At 44.3% G+C, this 22,927-nt stretch overlaps 1 protein-coding gene and 1 non-coding gene across 9 annotated transcripts in view; one reads left to right on the top strand and one right to left on the bottom strand.

The window, feature by feature from the left end:
- The window catches only part of ahcyl2b (adenosylhomocysteinase like 2b), a 134,708-nt gene that overhangs the window by 11,025 nt on the left and 100,756 nt on the right, over nucleotides 1-22,927 (top strand). The window lies entirely within an intron of this gene.
- On the bottom strand, nucleotides 11,146-11,218 carry trnak-cuu (transfer RNA lysine (anticodon CUU)). Its single transcript has one exon. It is a non-coding gene; the product is annotated as a tRNA-Lys (tRNA).

The raw sequence follows: 22,927 nt of genomic DNA, 5'->3' as shown, positions 1-22,927 counted from the left end.
CTACTATAATCAGCTTAGCCTGATCTTGCCCTTCCCTCAACATGGAGTGGTCAGGAAGGGTTACACTTTTAGATTTTGCTTTGCAAGCCCAGTTATGGTGCCGTATTCAACCTCAGCGGATATCAAACAACTCAGCTTAGATTAAGGATCGGATCTTTCAGCTTCCTGTTCTGCAGAGCTCAGCTGCATGATTTGTAACTCTGTTGAGTCATTGGGAAACCTCCAGAAAATATGTTTTCAACCAGAATGGGAATGTGATGCTGTTGTCTCAGGTCATTCTGCTTTATTGAACTTAGGATGTTTAATGAAAATAGTGTAGGACCAATTACTTGGAAATGCGGGATCCCAATACCTTGGTCCTGGAGTCCGACATGGAGACTCAACCAACCAAGGTCGCCATGGATCCACTGAAGTTCGCTGGCCCCAGCAAGGTAGTGCCGCCCCAATGGTCATCTCAAAAATACCGCTCCCTGGTCCATTACATGCCACTGGACCTGACGTGGCGGACACTCAAAGCAGACTCGGGCAAAGCAGTCTAAGGAGACTAGATCCCTCCAGGCGTGTCAGACTTAGGGGGGGTGGGTGTTACAACCCTACTGTTGTGTACCATTAGGTTCCCCATGGCCTCACCATGGTGAGTATGATCTTCCCAGATGAAGGGGGGGGGGCTACACCCTTAACCAAGGGTGCCCTGGGACATGAATACTCCAGCCCAATTGTGGGTCGGGGCATGGGAGAGCCTTCGGGAAGTAGAGTGTGTAGTGAGTAAGTTAAATAAAATCTTTGTGGTCGACGGGCGGGAGGCAGCCGCACAATGGAGGGCTCCCGTTAGGGAACGGCATTTTCGGGGCTTTAAACCCGGTCCCAGGGTCCACTGAGGCGGCAAAAGCAGGGAGAAGGCACAGAGGCGGCACAGTGAAGAAAGATGTCGAGGGTGAGCAAGAAAACAGCCGAAGGTCCGTCGGGGAGTGGCAAGGTCACCGTGGGGTCACCAAGGAAAATGGAGGCTGGAGCACCAGGGGAGGCCGCATTGCTTACGGCTGAAGAAATAACTTAAGGTGATGGCTGTGGAACTCGAAAGGCAGTTTACAAAATACATGGAGACAATGAGGAAGGAGATGAGAGAGGTTTTGAGTGTGCTGGTGGAGGAGGCGATTTCCCCGGTGACGACGGTGGTGGCGAGTGCAGTGGCGGAGGTGCGAGAGCAAGGGGAGGCGCTGAAGGAAGTGGAGGAGACATTATTGCAGCACGGTGATCAACTTACCTCGATGGGGAAGGAGATGCGGAAGATGATGGACATTAACAAGGATCTGCGAGGAAAAATGGAAGACTTGGAAAACCAATCCAGGCGACAGAATTTGAGGATTGTGGGGCTGCCCAAAGGAGTTGAAGGACTGAGGCCGACTGAGTATTTTGCCGCGATGCTGGCGAAACTATTGGGGGAGGGGGAGGATCCCTCTCGATATGAACTGGATCGGGCTCATCGGTCGTGGAGGCCTGTACCAAAGGCGAGTGAGCCGCCAAGGGTAGTGACTCTGTGCTTCCGCAGGTACAGTGTGAAGGAGAAGGTCCTGAGCTGGGCCAAGCAGAAGCGGGTGTGCAGTGGACTGGAGCTGGTATACGTGTATACCAGGACTTTACGGTGGAGCTGGCGAGGAGGCGGGCCGCCTTCAACCGGGTGAAGAGTGCACGGTACATTAGCAAGGTGCACTGCAGCATTGTATATCCAGCGAAGCTGAGGATGACTTACAAGCTCAAGGACTTTTATTTTGGAACGGCGGAAGCAGCGGAGGAGTTTGCGAAGGCAGAAGGATTGTGGCAGAACTGAGAAATGGCCATGTGCCGGTGTAACCTCATGACTGTATTTTCTTCTTTTTTGTTTCGCTGCGTGCGGTTGTTTCACTGCGTATGTGGGTGTATGGGCTAAAGGAGCCATATGTTGTATATATTTGGACAAGGGAAGTGATGGAACTTTCACTCAAAATGAGGGCTCTTTGGGGTGTAGGTGGATACGCTGCGGGGCTTGTGTGCTAAAAGGGGATTTCTGGGCTTTCCTAGGGCTGGGCAAGGGGGAAAGGGACCCGGGCGGGGGCCTCCACTCTGGCCGGCTTAAGCTGGCCAGTGAACTGGAGTGAGGTGGGGGGAGGGGCTGCGGCCATCGGAGCCTGGCAGAACAGGGCCCCGAGTGGTCTAGCCGGGGTGGAAAGTTGGGGGGAGGAGTTTTACAAGAGGCAGTGGACGGGAGGAGTTAGAGACTTGGGGGAGGGAGGGGTTTACATCTCTTGGGTATCATGTACGGTACTCTTTCAGAGGTTGGATGGCGTTGAGGGGGGGAGGGGGAGTGGAGTCTATAGGTTAATGGTGACCATGGGTGGTACCAGACTCCCTTTTTCTTTTTCTCCTTTGTTTTTTGTTTCCAACGTGGGAGGGTTTGTTTTATTGGATGCATGTATTGACAGGTGGGCGGTTGCTTGGGGTGGTGGGATCGTTGGTATTGTTAAGGGGATTGATTTTGTATTTGTTACCGTTTACTGTTTGTGGATGGGGTGTAAATTTTGAAGGAAAATGTGAAAATGGAGAATAAAAACATTAAAAAAAACCTCTGTTCTTATTCGCCATTGCTTCCTCGTGGTCACTTTAGTCTGGCTATTTTAAAAAAAATTCTGTGTTGATAATGCCTGTTCAGATCAGGAACATGCATTGATGAGATGTGCATGGAGCACCATTCTGGACTGCTCCATTATCCGGTGTGTTCATTAGTTGGCCTGTAAAAAGACACTAGGTTGTCGCTGCCTACAGTAACCTAATAATCAGATTTTAAAATTGCCCCTTTTTAGAGGAATGCAACAAATAAACCACCAAATTATATGAAAGGAATACTAGCAAATTGAATAATACCTGCGATGCCCACCTGTCACACCGTCCGGTGTACCTGCGGACACTGCAGGAACCAGTTGCAGCAGTATTGCACATCAGATGGTGTCAGCGAGAGGAAGCAAACTCCGAAACAGCAGATGTCCAGTGAGTAGGGCGATAGTGAAGTATTTCACTTAAATGTACCAGTGTTCCCAGAAGGAATCACCAGTCCTAATCATGGAAGAACAGATAGAAACTGTGTGGTTAAGTATTCAACTGAATGTTTAAGCTGGAGGGAAGATGGAAGTTTTCACATCATGAGTCAGTACATCGGACAGCTCTAGGAAAATTGAGATGCAGAAGTCACTGTTCCCTCAGCATTTATGCAGTACCGTTAATGCAGTACAACACTTTGAGGCATTTCACAGGAGCGTTATCAAACAAAATGATACTGAGCCACATAAGTCGAGTTTGGGTACAGCTGCAACGCTGACATCCACCCAACAGTGGAATATTATGCAGGTTTATCCACAAAAAGCAGGACAAATCCCACCTGTTTATTTCCTGCCCCCTCAGTCTACTCTCAATCGGCAGCAAAATAATGGAGGTGTTGTCGACAGTGCTATCCAGCAGCATCTATTCAGCACAACCTGATCATTGATATTCAGTTTGGGATCCATCAACACTGCTGCAGAGCTCATTATTACACCTTAGTCCTAGCGGATAGACGAGGTTAATTGTGGCACGTTATTGCTGTCCTAACTCAGCAGATATCTGAAATGCCACTGGTCTGAATGCCTTAGCAACTCAGCTAACCAACAGTGAAGCATGGATGTAGGTTACAACAGTCGTTCACATACAGCATTCGAATACAGATCCTTCATAGAATCATCAAATTTACAGTGCAGAAGGAGGCCATTCGGTCCATTGAGTCTGCACCAGCCCTTACAAAGAGCACTCTTTGTAACCCCCACTTAACATTTTTTGGACACTAAGGGCAATTTAGCATGGCCAATCCACCTAACCCGCACATCTTTGGACTGTGGGAGCAAACCGGAGCACCCGGAGGAAACCCACGCAGACACTGGCAGACTCCGCACAGACAGTGACCCAGCCGGGAATCAAACCTGGTACCCTGGAGCTGTGAAGCAACTGTGCTAACCACTATGCTACCGTGCTGCCCTCCAACTAGTACCATTTGAGAAAGAAGCACAGAGCTCCCATATATAATCTTTATTAGTGCCACAAGTAGGCTTACAGTAACTCTCCAATGAAGCTACTGTGAAAATCCCCCAGTCGCCTCACTCCTGCGCCTGTTCAGTACACTGAGGGAAAATTCAGAATGCCCAATTCACCTAACAAGCACATCTTGTGGGAGGAAACCCACACAGGCATGGGGAGAACATGCAGACTGCACAGACATTGACCCAAACCGGGAATCGAACCCGGGTCCGTGGCACTGTGAAGCAACAGCGCTAACCACTGTGCTACTGTGCCGCCCATCCAAGCTTCAATATCTAAAACAAGTAATCACTTTGTGGCCAGGTATAACTTTGGAAAACAATGCCACCTCTCCCCAAATGTAGCAACAGGCCTTTTTGCTGAACACACATTATGTAAAGAGATGAGATTAAGAATTGAATAAATCTATAGTTTGCAGAAACTAAAGCAGCACAGATTCTGGAAATTTCCAGTTTAAACCACGATCTTCAATCTAGTGCTTGCCTATAAATAACCAGGAATAAATGACCATGAATTCCATCTCTCTCTCTGCCATTTTAAAGTTGCTTTCCTTTGCTTGGTGTCACATATACTATATACAGGTTGTGATGAAAACAATCCAGCTATTGCCATGGGCCCTTTATCCAATTGTATGATAGAATGATTGGTTGGGTTTGGGTTATTTGTCATGTCCAACCACATCACAGAATTGTTACAGTGCAGAAGGAGGCCATTTGGCCCATCGTGTTTGTACCAGCTCTCTGAATGAGCATTGTGGCTTTGTGCAACCCCTGCCCTTTCCCCTTACCCCTGCACATTGTTTCTATTCAAGTAATCACCTAATTCCCTCTTGAATGCGTCGATTGATCCTCCACACTACTTCCAGGCAGTGGATTCTGGACCCGAATCACTTGTACGAAAGCATTTTTTGTCACATTACATTTGCTTCTTCTGCAAATCATTTAAAAATCTTTGCCCTTTCATTCATGATCCTTTTACACGCAGGAACAGTTTTTCCTTATCTACTCTGTCCAGCCCCCTCACGATGTTGAACATCTCTGTCAAATCTCCTCTAAGCCTTCTCTTCTCCTCTCCATCCCATGGAGAACAATCCCAATCTCTCCAATCTGTCCTCATAACCAAAGTTTCTTGTCCCTGGAACCATTCTTGTAAATTTCTTCTGCGTGCTCTTCAATGCATTCAAATCCTTGCTGTAGTGTAGCACACAGAACTGTACACTATGCTCCAGATGAGGTCTAACTGGTGTCTTGTCTATGTTCAGCATAACCTCCTTTGCCCTTGTTCTTTATATGGTGTACCCCTTGTTCCTCAGCTGAGAATAGGAAGTCACTGTGAGGGAGGGTCAGTGACATGAAGTGCAATACAAAATAGCTCTTGGAAATTTCTAGCATAAGGGTGAAAGCAGTACAAAACTAAAAAAGCGAAAGCCATTTTGTCACTTCAGTAAATTGCTGGAAAAAGGGACAGGCTGTCAAAGCTTTTCATCTTGCTGATCTCCTTGCAAACCAATTAGCACCCTCTTCTCATGCAGTATACATTGTTGTTCCCTTTGAGATTTGGTATTCTTGTTAATCTGTTCTGATATGATGAGTGCAAGATGAAAAGCTTCAACAGTTTGCCTCTTGTTTCCGCCCTCCTCAACTTCTATACAACCAAGAGGCAAATGTCAATTTAAGAATTCTCAATAATTATTTTTGCAGAAGTTAATTGCACATTTCTTTCAGTGGCTAACTATTCTAATTTGCAGAGTGTTAATTTTGATGAATGACAGTTTAAAATTTAAATGATGCAGGAATTTAATAATCGCAGACATGCTTGCCAGGATGCTTTCACAAGTGGTCCACATGATGCATTCTGAAATCACAATGAGACTCAAGATTAGAATTTCAATCATAATTACAATGCTCCTGTTTAAAGGGCAGTGAATGCCAACAGCAACTTGGCACAGTTCACCATCCTTTGTTCCATTTTTGTTACCCCAGGGCCTCTCTAACATAATGGAAGGAGGGAACAGTCTGATCAGCCTCTTACTGGTACAGCTGCTTGTTAGTATAAGCTTGGAAAGGGTTCAATTGTTTTTATTTGCTGGAGTACTGGTTTAGGGCTACAAATTGCTAGCTTGATTATTTACGAACTTATTGTTGCTGTTCCTATAAATTTTGTGACCGATGAATTACTTTTCAATTATTTCCATTTCATTTTTACTTTTTTTTAAAAAAAGGACAGAGCCAATTTTCCCCATATTCTTACCTCTTCCTCAAATTGTGGACCAGGAAGATGTTTTTTCTTTCATGTCTTTGTACACATGAAGAGAAACTCTTATTTGCTACAATGTGCTTATACACATAACCTCAATGTCTCAATATCACTCTTACTTGAATCACTTAATCATGTAGAGTACCACATTCTCCGTCTTTATTGCATAATAACTAAACTTCCACAATGTCAACCATTTCTTTACATAGAAGAATGGATTTAGCAGCAACAAATAACCTTCTGTTCAAGGTCTACCCTTATACATTTGCCCCTGCTTGGCTGACCTAGGCCCGGGTTTCACTCCATTGGCAATATTGTCGAAAAACACAATTAAGTTTAAATCAATTTGTTGGAAAAGTTACTTTGTACACATGATAGCCAAACCAAAGTGTCAGTGCTAATTCCTGGTTTACACCCAAGGTATAGGGATTTGCCCCGGGGAATGGAATAATAGATTGTTTAGTGTTTGCATAAAGAACTGTACAATTTGTACACTTGCCCATTTACTATGTTTTAAAAATTGATCTGTATAAATTGAGATTTTTTTTCTCATAATGAATTCTCATGGGTTATAATGAAGCAGTCTGTCAAAACCAGTGATTTCCCCAAATTTTTGGTTGAAGGATTCCTTTTCAAATGGATTAGTAATAAAGACTCCCATTTAAATTTTAATACTATAAACTCCTTGCATATGTACATTTCTGAATGTAAAGTTCATCATCCTTTTTTTTAGTTCATTCACAGGCTTATAGGTATCACCGGAAATGCCAGCATTTATTGCCCATCTTTAACTGCATTTGAGACGGTGGTGCTGAGCCAATACCGTGAACTGTCATAGTCAGTATTCCCATAGTGTTGTTAGAATGGGACTTCCTGGATTTTGACCCAGCGTTAATGAAGGAGCAATGATGTGGTTCCAGGTCAGGATAGTGTGTAGCTTGGACGGGAACATGCAGGTGGTGGTGTTCCTTTGCATCTGCTGCTTTTGTCCTAAGTTGCAGAAGTCGTGGGTTTGGAAGGTGCTGTCAAAGGAGGCTTGGAATATTGCTGCCATGCATCTTGTGGATGATGCACACTGCTGCCACTGTGCGACGGTGTTGGAGGGAGTGAATGTTTAAGGTGATGGATGTGGTTTCAGTCACGAGGGTTGCTTTGTCCCAGATGGCGTTGAGCTTCTTGAGTAATGTGGTGCTGCGCCTCTCCAGGACGTTGGAGCATAATACACCACATTCCTGACTTGTGCTTTGTAGATGGTGGACAGGTTTTGGGGAATCAGGAAATGAGTTATCACAGCAGAATTTCCAGTTTATGACTTCCTTGTAGCCACCGTCAGATCCAGTTGAGCTTCTGGTTAATGATAACTCTGAGGGTGTTAATGGTGGGGGAATTCAACAATGGTAATGCCATTGAATGGCATGGGGTGATGATCAGATTCTCTCTTGTTAGAGATGGTCATTGCCTGACACTTGTGTAGCATAAATATTTTACCACTGATCATCCCAAGCTTTAAATGTTATCAGTTTTTCTGCATGTCGACACAGACTGCTTCAGTATTTGAGGAGTTGTGAATGGTACTAAACACTGTGCAATCATCAGCGAACGTCCCTAATTCTGACTTTATTATGGAAGGAAAGTCAATGATGAAAATGGTTGGGCCCAAGACACTGCCCTGAGGAATGCCTGCCACAGTATACTGAGATGATTGGATCCAATAATTGCAGCCATCTCCCTTTATGTTAGGCATGACTCCAACCAGAGGCGAATTTCCCCACTAATTCCCACTGACTTCAATTTTGCTAGTGCTCCTTGATGCCGCAATCAGTCAGATCTTTTTATGAGAATCACTTTTACCTCCCCTCAGGAATTCAGCCATATTTAACCTGATGCCATGAAATTGTTTCAGCTATTGTTTCAGGGTCTAGAATCCGTGTTGAGGACTCCCAAGGCCTATTGTACACCATTGGTGGGCCTGTCCTGCCAATGGGTCAGGACGTACCTGGGACAGTGATGGAGGTGGTTGGGACATTGGCTGGAAGGTATGATTTGGGAAATATGATGATGTCTGGGAGGGGGTGGTCTAAATGAAGCAGGAAGGATCTATTGTGGATAATTCCAGGAGATCACACAAAAAGGAGATCAGATACAAATTAACAGAGGTTATCCAGTATCATGCACTTAATTTTGTTATGGTCTCAATTTTGAGTAGTGTGCGGTGTTGCTGACCGAATTATGGAAATACATTTTGATTCAGCTGCTAACAAGGCTGTCAACCAAATTCACTCTGAAATCTGATATTATTAGAAAATTTGGTTATTTATTAAAGAAGTTAGTTCAAGGTGCCTGAACTGACATTTTTGAAGTTAATCCAGAACCTTGTACGTTATGCAAAGGAATCAAATATCATGGCAAAAGTTAGGAGTGCTAAGAGAAATCACGCAAAACATTTTTACACTAAGGTAAGAGATTTATAAAATAAGCTACCAGAGAATACTGTCCGTACGAATGGAGCCGAGAGATCGCTAATTGGTTAATGGAGAGAGAAAGCATTAAATTTAAAACTGGGGCTTAAACAAATTTATGGAAATCCTCATTTGTCCTTGGTTGAAGTCTATATGTATACTTCTGATGGGAGGGTACATCATGAAATAGTTGCTTCATGTAAAACGCCTGACCACAGCAAAGGGTATTAAGGCTAATACCTTAATATTAGGTTCTCTGTCTATCGCCTTGGTTGAAATTGTTAACTGGGTATTAATTGAGCTCCGAACCCCTTGATCTGCATACAGCATCACCATGTCACATCTATTCTCATATCAGATTGGTTTGAAGATAATTGGTGGAAGGATTGAAGTATTTAGGGCTGTCTTTGCAAGCTTGTAGAACCATCTGCAGCTGATATTTATGGTGAATTATATCTCAATTATTTTAGCCATGGCATCTCTGTGTTGGTGGAAGGATTGAAGTATTTAGGGCTGTCTTGGAATGTGCAAACTCCACACAGACGGGGAGCCGGGATCGAACCCGGGTCCTCGACACAGTGAGGCAGAAGTGCTAACCACTGTGCTACCGTGCCGCCCCAATTTTCTGCGAGTTTAATTCTTTCTAAGACAATTTTAAAGCTCTACTTCACACTGCTGCTAACATGAGGCAAGTATGTTTCCAGTCATGCAATATAAAATCTTTTTAAAATCTTGAAATCAAAATGATCCTGAGACTGCGTAGATATGGTGCCAATACCTAATCCCATTCCGCTACTGGGGATCCTGAATTTGTTGCATAATATGCCCTTGATAATAATCCTTGATTGCAGTTATGTAAATTTATAAATTAATTAGCCAACGGAACTGACCACAGGTAGTGACAGTGTTGGCCGTTATTTAGATGACGAGACTCGTCTGCCTTTGTCGCTATTCTCATTCAGCTCTGCCTGTGAGTAGTGCATCATCTTCACTTGACCTTGCATTTTAGTCTTTTAATATTTTGTTGCCAATTATATACCCTGCAATGTGCTGTTTGCTTCAGTTTGGAAACATTGCTAGCTATTCTGGGAGTGGAAGGTTGCTATGTTAATTTACGGTTGTTAAGCAAAGTGCCTCCTATACTAAAGATAGATGGCTGACTGACATTTATTTAGCAGGAAATGGCTATTTGCTGGATCATGTGCTATTTGTAATTGTGGCTCACTGATTATCCACCTTTTCATGGTGTTTAGCATCATAATAAAGTAACTTTAAGGACAGTAAAGTTAAGGTAGAGTTATGTTCTGGAATATAGAGATGTTCTAGAATACAAAACTTCCTGCTGAAGAGGGGTGGGAAAAAACTTTATCGTCACATTAACACGGCAATGAAGTTCCTGTGAAAAGTCCCGAGTCGCACATTCCGGCGCCTGTTCGGGTTCACAGAGGGAGAATTCAGGGACGCGATTCTCCGACCCCCCACCGGGTTGGAGAATCGCCGGGGGCCAGCGTGAATCCCGCCCCCGCCGTGTCCCGAATTCTCCGCCACCGGATATTCGGCGGGGGTGGGAATCGCGCCGCGCCGGTCGGCGGAAATCCCCCGGCGATCCTCCGGTCCGCGATGGGCCGAAGTCCCGCCGCTGTCAACCCACGCCAGCCGGCGTGGATTGAACCACCTTTGGGACGGCGCCGCAGGTGGGCTCCGGGGCCCTGGGGGGGGTCGCGGGGCGATCTGACCCCGGGGGTGCACCCACGGTGGCCTGGCCCGCGATCGGGGCCCACCGATCCACGGGCGGGCCTGTGCCGTGGGGGCACTCTTTTCCTTCCGCCTTCGCCATGGTCTCCACCATGGCGGAGGCGGAAGAGACCCCCTCCACTGCGCATGCGCGGGGATGCCTTGGGCGGCCGCTGACGCTCCCGCGCATGCGCCGCCCGGCAAAGTCAGTTTCGCGCCAGCTGGCGGGGCACCAAAGGCCGTTCCCGCCAGCCGGCGGGGCGGAAATCAGTCCGGCGCAGGCCTAGTCCCTCAAGTTGAGGGCTCGGCCCCTCAAGATGCGGAGACTTCCGCACCTTTGGGGCGGCGCGATGCCGGACTGATTCGCGCCGTTTTTGGCGCCGGTCAGTGGACATCGCGCCGATATCGGAGAATCCCGCCCCAGATGTCCAAATGACCTAACAGCACGTCTTTAGGGACTTGCGGGAGGAAACCGGAGCACCACACCAACACTGGGAGAATGTGCAGACTCCACAGACACTGACCCAAGCCGGGAATCGAACTTGGGACCCTGCCGTAAGCAACAGTGCTAGCTACTGTGCCGCCCATAAAATGTAACCACCCAACGTGGAACCCGAACCCACGACCCTGAGATCAAGAGTCTCATGCTCTACCGACTGAGCAAGCCGGGCACTAAAAAAAAAATCCCAAATGGTATATAACAGAAGGGACAAGACAAGTACATTTGCACAAACAGAACAATGTCTGCAAAGGAATAAAAAATGAGATTAATTTGCATTTGGTTGTATTGTTTGAGGGTAAAATGTTGGCCAGGACTCTAAACACCCTGCTGCTCTCAAATAATGCCGTGGTATCTTTGTATACACCTAAGCAAGCAGAAGTCAGTTTCCTGTCTCAATACTACACCAAAATAGTATCTCCGATTATATCAGGCGTTGGAATGTAAACCAATAAAATCATGACAAGAGCACAAGTGTTTCAAGCTGACAGTTGTTCATAGAAAGTTCAACTAAATGTAATGACTTGGAGGTTGTTTGAATAGTGTCTTAGACTAGTTTAAAGAGTTCAACCAATAAATATCCACAGCCAAATGGGCTAGAAAGTCTGCAAAATGCTGACCTGAATCATGGGGGGTCCTGTTGGATTGGGAAATCCAATCTTGTATCGCTATCCATGCTGCATAGTTGCGCGTGCACCCGTGACCATTTAGTACCTTGTGCAAGTTGCTGTTCTTTGCTAGTGTTGGTTGATGGTGAATATCAGCAGATATTTCAACCATGAGGAGTCATAGTTGAGTTTTTGTTTTAAATTTAGAGTACCCAATTATTTTTTCCAATTAAGGGACAATTTAGCGTGGCTAATCCACTTAACCTGCACATCTTTTAAGTTGTGGGTGGGGTTGAAACTCTTGCAAACATGGGGAGAATGCGCAAACTCCACACAGACAGTGACTCGGGACCGGGATCGAACACGGGTCCTCGGCGCCATAGGCAGCAGTGTTAACCACCGTGCCACCCAGTTGAGTTCAATTGATCTTCCAACCAATGTTCATGCGTGTGCATTTTCCTATAGTAGTCACTGGACTAATATATGTCAGGAAATTTGGAGGATTTTATTTAGTTTTTGACCCTTAGCACAAGGATGCTGGTGCCTTTAACAACTTGGTTGAGAGCAGCAAATTCATTATGGACCTGGAACCTTCTTGGTGTGGATAGGGTAATTTAAAACTGATTTTAAAAAAAGAGTGCTACTATGAAAATGAAATGAAATGAAAATCGCTTATTGTCACAAGTAGGCTTCAAATGAAGTTACTGTGAAAAGCCCCTAGTTGCCACATTCCAGTGCCTGTTCGGGGAGGCTGGTACTATGTGTGACAGCTTGCAGAATACTGGCTAATGATGCCAGACTGAAATGAAAAACTAGGTTGACGTGGTGAATTCAAAATCAGTTCACTGCTCTCTCTGTGTTACAACATATTCTGTTTCTCCTGTCCTAGTTTTAATCCATAATGAGCTTTGTGCTTGGCATCTCAATCACAATGTGGAACTTTAAAACAATAAGAATTTACAAAAGAGGTCTTCGTACTGAGTTGTTTGAAAATAATTTCCCATAGCACTTAATTTATCTTCGTTCACTTATCAGTTTTTCAGTCATGGCCCAGCATCCATGAAATGTGAAATAACTTGTACATTTCAATACCACTTAAAGCTAATTTTGTTGTGATTGCCAGGATTGTGTTTGTTGGTTTGAATATATTACTTGCTCAGACTGTGGTCTTGGAAATGTTACATTGTTTACATATCTGTTGTGAAAAATTAATGAGCACAAGTAATTTTTATCTTTTCACGTTTTAGTGATTTTGACTGGTTAGACACTTGCAGTATATTTGACCATGCTGCTCCTAATATACTGGACTGACTGACTGCCTTTGCAGCTAGTCCAATTGTTTGTAAACCTTCCAAACAATCTCAAATGTCTCTACAGTGGTTCCATCTTTCCAAAGAATACCTGATTATCAATGATTCTCCAAATGGAAAGATTCCAATAAAATGCTAGGAATTCTTCATTTTCTAACAATATAATTTTTGAACTCCCAAGAAAACTATTGGTATTTTAAGAGAAAAAGGTCTTAAATTCCCAGTGTGTCCAAACATGAACAAAAGAGCTCAGTTCCAGAGATGGTGTGAGAGTGATTATCCCTGACTACAAGGCTACGTTTGACCCAGTGTGGCATCATAGAGCCTCGTAAAATTGGAAAAGGTACTGGTTGGTGGAGGCCAAACATCTCCGCCCAAGGACATCGCTGCTGCAGGGTAGTGTCTTGGGCTCAAATTCTTCCAACTGCTTCATCAGTGATGTTCCCTCCATCATAAGATCTTAAGTGGAGATGTTCACCCATCAGATACTGAAACAGTCCATATACAGCAAGACGTGGACATCATTCAGGCTTGTCCTGATAAGTGGCAAGTAAAGGTTGTGCCACATGATCACCCCAACAAATGTGAGACTAACCACCTCCCTTGACATTCAGTGCCACGATCGTTGTTGAATTCCCATCATCAACATCTTGAGGAATCCGGCTGATTGAGGGGTGGAGGATGGTTGCGAGTGGTGTGGGAGGGGCCCAGCCAATCATGTCCATATGTTCTGGTCCTGACTGAAGTTGGAGAAATATTGGGGGTTGTTTTTCAGCACCATGTCGGATGTTCCGAATGTGGATTTGGAGCCTACATTAGGGCTGTCAGACTGGCGGGAGCTGCAGACGTTTTTGTCTTTGTCTCGTTGATTGCTGGCAGGTGGGTTCTGTGGGGTGGAGGGAGGTAAGCCTCTCTCTCTCTTTCTCTCTCTCTCTCTCTCTTTCTCTCTCTTTCTCTCTCTTTCTCTCTCTCTCTCTCTCTCTCTCTCTCTCTCTCTCTCTCTCTCTCTCTCTCTCTCTCTTTCCCCCCCCCCCCCCCCCCTCTCCCCAACGTGGCTGGGGGCTCTAATGGAGTTCTTGTATTTGGCAAAGGTGAAAGTTGCTCTTGAGAGGGACGGATGAGGGTTCCGCCAGAGATGGGGCCTGTTTCTTTTACATTGTGGGGACCTGGTTGCTCTCGCGAGGTAGAGGATGGGGTTGTGTATTTTTGTAAAAATATTAAATCTGAATTTAAAATATTTTTCCAAAAGGAACACCATGGGGGATTACCACTGACTAGAAGCTTAACTGGACCAGCCACATTGATATTGTGGCTGAACAGGTCAGCCATTTGATATTCTGTGGCAGGTGACTTGCCCCAAAACCTTTCTATCTGCTACAAAGCCTGATGGAATACATCTTACTTGCTGGAACACTCACGAAGGACAAAACAACCTTCTCGATCCTTCACCACCAGAAAAATTAATCCCCTCCAACATGATGCACTCTTTTGCAGTATTTAACACAAACAACTTGACAAGGCTTCATTGACACCTTCCGAGCCTGCAACTTTTACCACCTAGAAACCTAAGGGCAGCAGGTACACGAGGACACCATCACCTCCAAGTTTCCCCTCAGTCACAAACCAAGCAAGCTTGGAAATATGTCACCTTTCCTTTTTCGTCATTGGGTTCAAATCCTGGAACTCACTTTCTAACTTCCCTGGTAATTTAATCACACCGATTGCAGTCATTCAAAAAGATGACTCACTACCACCACCTGTTGGTAATAAATGCTGACATTGCCAGTGACGTCCACATCCCATGAATGAATAATAATTTAATATTCCAACAAAATATAAGTAAAGAATCCTTCCATTTCCAATATTTCTAGCAATGTCAATAATATTTAGATCTAATCTCAGGATGGCAACAAATGCAGTTAGGTAAAGAAATGCAGGATTCCTGCAAATTTAGTAAAGGAAACCAATGAAATTGCTAATAATTTCAGCATTTTCAAACATTTCTACAAACCAAAAATTCTGAGTAATTGCAACTTTACAACTGCAAATAATTAAGGCAATATCAGAGTTTAAGGTGGAACTGTATTAATGTATTAAAGGTGAACAAAATAAAAAGTGGCTTGAGCGATTGGATTGGATTTGTTTATTGTCACGTGTACCGAGATACAGTGAAAAGTATTTTTCTGCATGCAACTCAAACAGATCATTTAGTACATGAAAAGAAAATACATAATAGGGCAACACAAGGTACACAATGTAAATACCTAGACACACAATGTAAATACCATGACACCAGCATCGGGTGAAACATACAGGAGTTTAGTATTAATCAGGTCAGTCCATAAGAGGGTCATTTAGGAGTGTAAAAGAGAAAGGTTTGTGATAGCGTTAGTGTTAGAATTACATTTTAAGAGATTAGTATGGTTATAGGAGATGTGAAAAGAGCATCTGTTTGAGAGAGCTCACAGAGAGTCACCACGCTCTGGTGCCATCTTGAGTTGAGGCCAATTTGACTGAGAAGTGTGACCACCCGCTCTTGAATGCAAAGGTGAGCAATATCACCACCATCTTTCAGCCTGCCCAACAAGTATTTATGTATTGCAGCTTTGCTCCCTGATGAGGCCTGGATCAATCACAGGTTATAAATTCCACTGGCTGGGGGAGTAGCGTGGGGGATTAGTGTGAGCATCGGTAAATGCCACATGAGTGGCAAGGTAATAAAAATTAAAGGGGGCTACAAATTGCCCAGGGAATAGTTGAATACCTGGGACTGGGAATTGTTGTCCAATGGACCAGATACTGGCTAGGTAACAGTAGCTTGCAGAAAGTGCTTGGGAGACAGCAGACTTCCAATGACACCATTACAATATGTATAGAAAATAACATTTACAGAAATATATTTAGCTTATAATGAAAGGTGAAGACCACAGAGGTTCGTCAGAAAGAGCAGTGAGCAGGAGAAGCTGCAAAATGTACTGATGGGTAGGATTACGGGAGAGGGTGATTGAAGCACAGCGGTCAGCAGCTGGGCAGAGATGTAGGCAGGGCAAGCAAGTCTTGGGAGTACAACAGGCATTAAAATTAACATTAAAGTCAGAGATACCTTCAATTAATTACAAAAACAATGGCTGCAGCAGGTCCAAAAGACTTGTGTTGTTGGTGACTTGTGATACTGGATGTTGGAAGCCACGCGTGATTTTGAAGAGCTGAAACTAGTGTGACTTGTTAACTTCAAACAGTTAATGGGAAATATGAATGCAAAAGCTTGAAAAATGTTCATACCAGGGACCAGAATAAACATGTGGAGTTATTTTTGATTATTGTGGCTTATTGTATGCTTTTGTTCTGATGAAGATAGATCAAGACGATTAGTTTATCTAACGTCATTTATCCTCAAGTAAGTAGTTCACTGCAATTTACAGTTAGAATGGAAATCAATAGTCTTGTTTCCTGCCGAAAACAGAAACATGTTACTGAAGCTTTTTGTGGTGCACTCATCGGGGCAAACGCAAAAATGCTGAAACTTTCTAACCACCGGTGAAAAGGGTGTTGATTGGTTGGCAACTTGATCCTAGCTAAGTTGTTGCCATGGAGGATGCATTGAGCAACTATAGGCTCCTGAGGCTCCCGGGTAATTCAAAAGAGGCAGAAACCTTGTGTCTTTTTGAATGACCTATGAGTTTAGTGAACCTGTGGTTTCCCCATTGCTTTCTCCATGGCAACGCCTCTGCCAGAGTTGACGAGCCAACCACTCAGCACCCTGTTCTCCTGTAGTATTAATTGTTATGCTTGTTTGAAATTGGTATTCTTGGGTTTGTCCTGATGAGTGCAAGTCAAAGAACATTGGTAACATGTCTCTGTTTTCAGCAGTATTCAGTTTCTGTATTACCAAATGACAGTTTTTGTTACCCATATACGTCACAGGATAAATCTGCAGGTTTTGATTCACAAGATATTCAGTTAGTTCATCAACACTTAGGAAAAATGTGCCTGGAAAAAAGCCTAGACTGTGGCATTGATCAGCTGCACCATGCAGACAGCTTTGAAGTTAGGTGTTTCAAACCAAAATCAGCCAGGATAAATGAAAGTGGGCATAGTTTTCCTACTTGGATCCAGACTTGATGCTAATTTTAATTGTGAAAATAATGTTTGATGAAGTAAAGTAATATAATGATTATGTCACTGGACTAGCAATTCAGAGGCTTGGATTAATAAACCAGTGAATGAGAATTCAAATCCTATAATCGCAATTTGAAGATTTGAATTCCGTTCAGCTAATCCAGAAGTAAAAATCTGCTGTCCAGAGAGGTGAGCGTGAAACTGTTAGATTGTGCAAAAACCAAGCTGGTTCATTAGTATCCTTTTAGAAGGGATCCTGGTGTCCTTCCCATTATGGCCTAATTGTGACTGCAGTTCCACACCAACATTCTTCCCACTTAACTGTCCCTGAAGTGGCAACAAGCCACTCGATCGATTATATCAAACCACTGTAAAGAATAATGATGAGAGTGCCTTTAATTTTTTGCCCATTTTTCTCTCCTCTGCATCTCACCTGAAGGTGTTGATTCTGTGGTAAGGTGTGGTTTCACAGGTACCTGGGGCGCAATTCCCCCATCGGGACTCGAAGTGCCGACGCCGGAGTGAAAACCGGAGTTTTTCACTCCGGCGTCGGAGCCCGCTCCCAGCCCCCTATTCTTCCGCCCCCGGGGTGCTAGGAGCGGCGTCGCATCATTTACGCGCGCCGGGCCGTGGCGCCGCGTAAAAGCGGCGTCGTGTAAATGACGTCACCTTCGCATGCACGGTTGCCGTCCTTCCCGAGGCCGCCCCGCAAGAAGATGTCTGATGGATCTTGCGGGGCGGCGGAGGAAAAGAGGTTCTCCTTCAAAGAAGCCGGCCCGCTGATCGGTGGGCACCGATCGCGGGCCAGACCCCATTTGAGCCTCCCCCGGTGCAGGAACCCCCCCACAGGACGCTTGGATTAATAAACCAGCAATTTTGGACACTAAGGGCAATTTATCATGGCCAATCCACCTAACCTGCACATCTTTGGACTGTGGGAGGAAACCGGAGCACCCGGAGGAAACCCACGCACACACTGGGAGGATGTGCAGACTCCGCACAGACCGTGATCCAAGCCGGAATCGAACCTGGGACCCTGGAGCTGTGAAGCAATTGTGCTATCCACAATGCTACCGTGCTGCAGTCCCAGTGCTAACCATTGCGCCACATGCCGCCCCCATTTTTTGTTTTTTCAAATAAATTTAGAGTACCCAATTTTATTTTCCAATTAAGGGGCAATTTAGCATGGCCAATCCACCTACCCTCACCATCTTTGGGTTATGGGAGTGAGATTTGTTGTGTTCGTTTGAACTGGTCAGTGCAAGCTTGGAATAAATAACGTGGAGTGTAGGAAACTCAGCGCTATTAGAACATAAGAACTAGGAGCAGGAGTAGGCCATCTGGCCCCTCTGACCTGCTCCACCATTCAATGAGATCATAGCTGATCTTTTGTGGACTCAGCTCCACTTTCCGGCCCGAACACCATAACCCTTAATCCCTTTATTCTTCAAAAAACTATCTATCTTTATCTTAAAAACATTTAATGAAGGAGCCTCTACTGCTTCACTGGGCAAGGAATTCCATAGATTCACAACCCTTTAGGTGAAGAAGTTCCTCCTAAACTCAGTCCTAAATCTACTTCCCCTTATTTTGAGGCTATGCCCCCTAGTTCTGCTTTCACCCGCCAGTGGAAACAACCTGCCCGCATCTATCCTATCTATTCCCTTCATAATTTTATATGTTTCTATAAGATCCCCCCCTCTCATCCTTCTAAATTCCAACGAGTACAGTCCCAGTCTACTCGACCTCTCCTCGTAATCCAACCTCTTCAGCTCCGGGATTAACCTAGTGAATCTCCTCTGCACACCCTTCAGTGCCAGGATGTCCTTTCTCAAGTAAGGAGACCAAAACTGAACACTATACTCCAGGTGTGGCCTCACTAACACCTTATACAATTGCAGCATAACTGCCCTAGTCTTAAACTCCATCCCTCTAGCAATGAAGGACAACACTCCATTTGCCTTCTTAATCACTGTTGCACCTGTAAACCAACTTTTTGTGACTCATGCACTAGCACACCCAGGTCTCTCTGCACAGATGCATGTTTTAATATTTTATCATTTAAATAATAATCCCTTTTGCTGTTATTCCTACCAAAATGGATAACCTCACATTTGTCAACATTGTATTCCATCTGCCAGACCCTAGCCCATTCACTTAGCCTATCCAAATCCCTCTGCAGACTTCCAGTATCCTCTGCACCTTTTGCTTTACCACTCATCTTAGTGTCATCTGCAAACTTGGACACATTGCCCTTGGTCCCCAACTCCAAATCATCTATGTAAATTGTGAACAGTTGTGGGCCCAACACTGATCCCTGAGGGACACCACTAGCTACTGATTGCCAACCAGAGAAACACCCATTAATCCCCACTCTTTGCTTTCTATTAATTAACCAATCCTCTATCCATGCTACTACTTTCCCCTTAATGCCATGCATCTTTATCTTATGCAGCAATCTTTTGTGTGGCACCTTGTCAAAGGCTTTCTGGAAATCCAGATATACCACATCCATTGGCTCCCCGTTATCTACTGCACTGGTAATGTCCTCAGAAAATTCCACTAAATTAGTTAGGCACGACCTGCCCTTTATGAACCCATGCTGCGTCTGCCCAATGGGACAATTTGCATCCAGATGCCTCGCTATTTCTTCCTTGATGATCGATTCCAGCATCTTCCCTTCTACCGAAGTTAAGCTCACTGGCCTATAATTACCCGCTTTCTGCCTACCTCCTTTTTTAAACAGTGGTGTCACGTTTGCTAATTTCCAATCTGCCGGGACCACCCCAGAGTCTAGTGAATTTTGGTAAATTATCACTAGTGCATTTGCAATTTCCCTAGCCATCTCTTTTAGCACTCTGGGATGCATTCCATCAGGGCCAGGAGACTTGTCTACCTTTAGCCCCATTAGATTGCCCATCACTACCTCCTTAGTGATAACAATCTTCTCAAGGTCCTCACCTGTCATAGCCTCATTTCCATCAGTCACTGGCATGTTATTTGTGTCTTCCACTGTGACGACCAACCCAAAAAACCTGTTCAGTTCCTCAGCCATTTCCTCATCCCCCACTATTAAATCTCCCATCTCATCCTCTAAAGGACCAATATTTACCTTAGCCACTCTTTTTTTTATTTTATATATTTGTAGAAACTTTTACCATCTGTTTTTATATTCTGAGCAAGTTTACTCTCATAATCTATCTTACTCTTCTTTATAGCTTTTTTTAGTAGCTTTCTGTTGCCCCCTAAAGATTTCCCAGTCCTCTAGTCTCCCACTAATCTTTGCTACTTTGTATGCTTTTTCCTTCAATTTGATACTCTCCCTTATTTCCTTAGATATCCACGGTCGATTTTCCCTCCTTCTACCGTCCTTCCTTTTTGTTGGTATAAACCTTTGCTGAGCACTGTGAAAAATCGCTTGGAAGGTTCTCCACTGTTCCTCAACTGTTTCACCATAAAGTCTTACAGTGTCTCTTATGATTTATTTTTAAAGCAGTTTCAATTCAGCTAGAGTCTGCTCTGCCATTTATTATGATTGCAGCTGATCATCCAACTAAATAGCTTAATCCTGCCTCCTTTCCCCCCCCCCTTCCCATATCCTTTGATCCCATTCGCCCCAAGTGCTATATCAAACTGCTTCTTGAAAACATACAATCTTTTGGCCCCAACTACTTCCTTTCAAAATGGATTCCACAGGCTCACCACTCTCTGGGTGAAGAAATTGCTCCTCATCTTTGTCCTAAATGGTCTATCCTATATGCTCCGACTGTGATCTCCTGGTTCAGGACACCTACCATCGGGAACATCCTTCGTTCACCTACCCTGCCTAGTCCTGTAAGAATTTCATGGGTTTCTATGAGATCCCCCCTCTCATTCTTCTGAACAATAGCTCCCTCTTCATTCTTCTGAGCTCCAGGGAATACAATCCTAATTGATTCAATCTCTCCTCGTGCGTAAGTCCCACCATCCCAGGAATCAGTCTGGTAAACCTTCTCTGCACTCCAACTAGAGCAAGAACATCCTTCCTCAGATAAGGAGAGTAAAACTGCACATGATATTCCAGGTGTGGCCTTATGAAGGCCCAGTATAATTCCAGTGACATTCCTGCTCCTGTACTCTAATCCTCTGGCAATGAAGGCCAGCATACCATTTGCCTTCTTTACCATCTGCTTTACCTGCATGCTTACTATCAGCAACTAGTGTACAAGGGCACCCAGGTCTCATTGCACATCCCCCTCCCCTAATTTATGGCCATTCAGATCATAGTCTGCCTTCCCGTTTTTGCGTTTATCCAAATTATACTGCAAAAGCCATTCATTGGCCTACTTGCTCAACTTGTCCAATAACACTGAAGGATTTCTGCATCCTCCTCACAGTTCACCCCCCTCCCCCCAACTTTGTGTTTTACTTGGACTCTGCTCAAATTCAAGTGGGTGACCCCAGATTTGAGCTCCCAATGGACAGGAGGGGGGTTAATTTGAAGAGAACAACATTTTCCTCTCACCTCTGTTTAAAAACAGAAAGGTGTTTTGATTTGTTTCCCTCTGTATTTCACAACCACGCTGATTTGGTGCGATTAAGTTTTCTATGAATGACCCCAAGGGGTTTTTCCACAATTTCCAGCTCCTGGGTGTGCTATGGCTGCACTGCATTAGACAGTGGCCATCTCTTCCTCCCCCCCCCCCCCCCCCCCCCCCCCCCGTGCATTTACAGTGGCTGCCCCAAGCTTTAGTTCATCATTCAGCCCATAGACCTGCACCTTGAAATGTGCCAGACTATGACGTGGGGTCATGGACATCTCTTTGCACTGGAAGACCAGCAAAATTTGGATAGATCAGAATACCCATGTCACAGACTTAGGACAGGAGGAATACATAAATTCAGCTAATCACAAGAGATAAATGTACTGAACTATAAAGGGAAACCAGTGTGAAGAAAACACCCTTTACCCTCCCTATTTTCCTGCCTCCAGTCAGCCACCCAGAGCTGCATGGACTGACTCTGGGATGCTGGGTTTGCCTTCCTCACTGTTAAGGGGTCTGGGTTTTGCACAGAGTTTTCATTGTCTTTAATTTCTGAAAGCTTTAATCAATCAGCTGACTTGAACCTGCTTTGTTGCATAAGGAAATAAATACTTGCATTGAATATTCCTGCATCAGCAGTAAAACAATTTATCTGAGTGCTATTGAAATCTTTGGAAAAGCATTGCTATTATGGCAAAAATTCCTTATTTAATCCATAATCTAATCATGAACTGACAGCATTACTTCAAAACTTAAGTGTTGTGTATATAAAACACATAAAATAGGACTTGTTTGGACTTTTCAGCCAGAGTTCAGTGATGCATCTTGACCCACGCATCCTAAGTCATCAAATATAATGTCCTTTGGGGTCAGTTTGACGTTAAAGGTATTTTCACAAGTGAGTTCATGATGTCTTTGGAGATTAAACATTCACAGGGTAAACTGTTCATTGCAAAGGTGAATCACATTCGGTGTTTCTTTTTAGCAACCCGTCATTATACCGATATATTCTTCCGTGAACAAATAGCAAAGAAAATCTACCAATTTTAAAAAAAATTGTACGTTTCAGAGCTTCTGCACTGTTTAAACAGTGTTCAGTTTGTGAGTTCAACTGTTGCTGTTGTATTAAGGTGGTGCACCTATTTGTGAAGAGGTGGAGTATTTGCATTCTTTTCCAGTATCCTGATATTGCTGCAGCTGAACAGCCCATCTCAATAGTTGCCTGCCGTAAGAAGGATGAGGAAGGTTCGCTCCTTCTTTGGCCCATCAATGCGTGGGCAATACAACATTGAGCAGGTATTTATAGCCTGGACCATTAATT

The sequence above is a fragment of the Scyliorhinus torazame genome, chromosome 13 (genome assembly GCF_047496885.1).
Source record: "Scyliorhinus torazame isolate Kashiwa2021f chromosome 13, sScyTor2.1, whole genome shotgun sequence".
In the NCBI taxonomy this organism is placed as follows: Eukaryota; Metazoa; Chordata; class Chondrichthyes; order Carcharhiniformes; family Scyliorhinidae; genus Scyliorhinus; species Scyliorhinus torazame.
The sequence above is the reverse complement of the archived record's forward strand: the minus strand, read 5'-3'. Positions and strand labels throughout refer to the sequence as shown.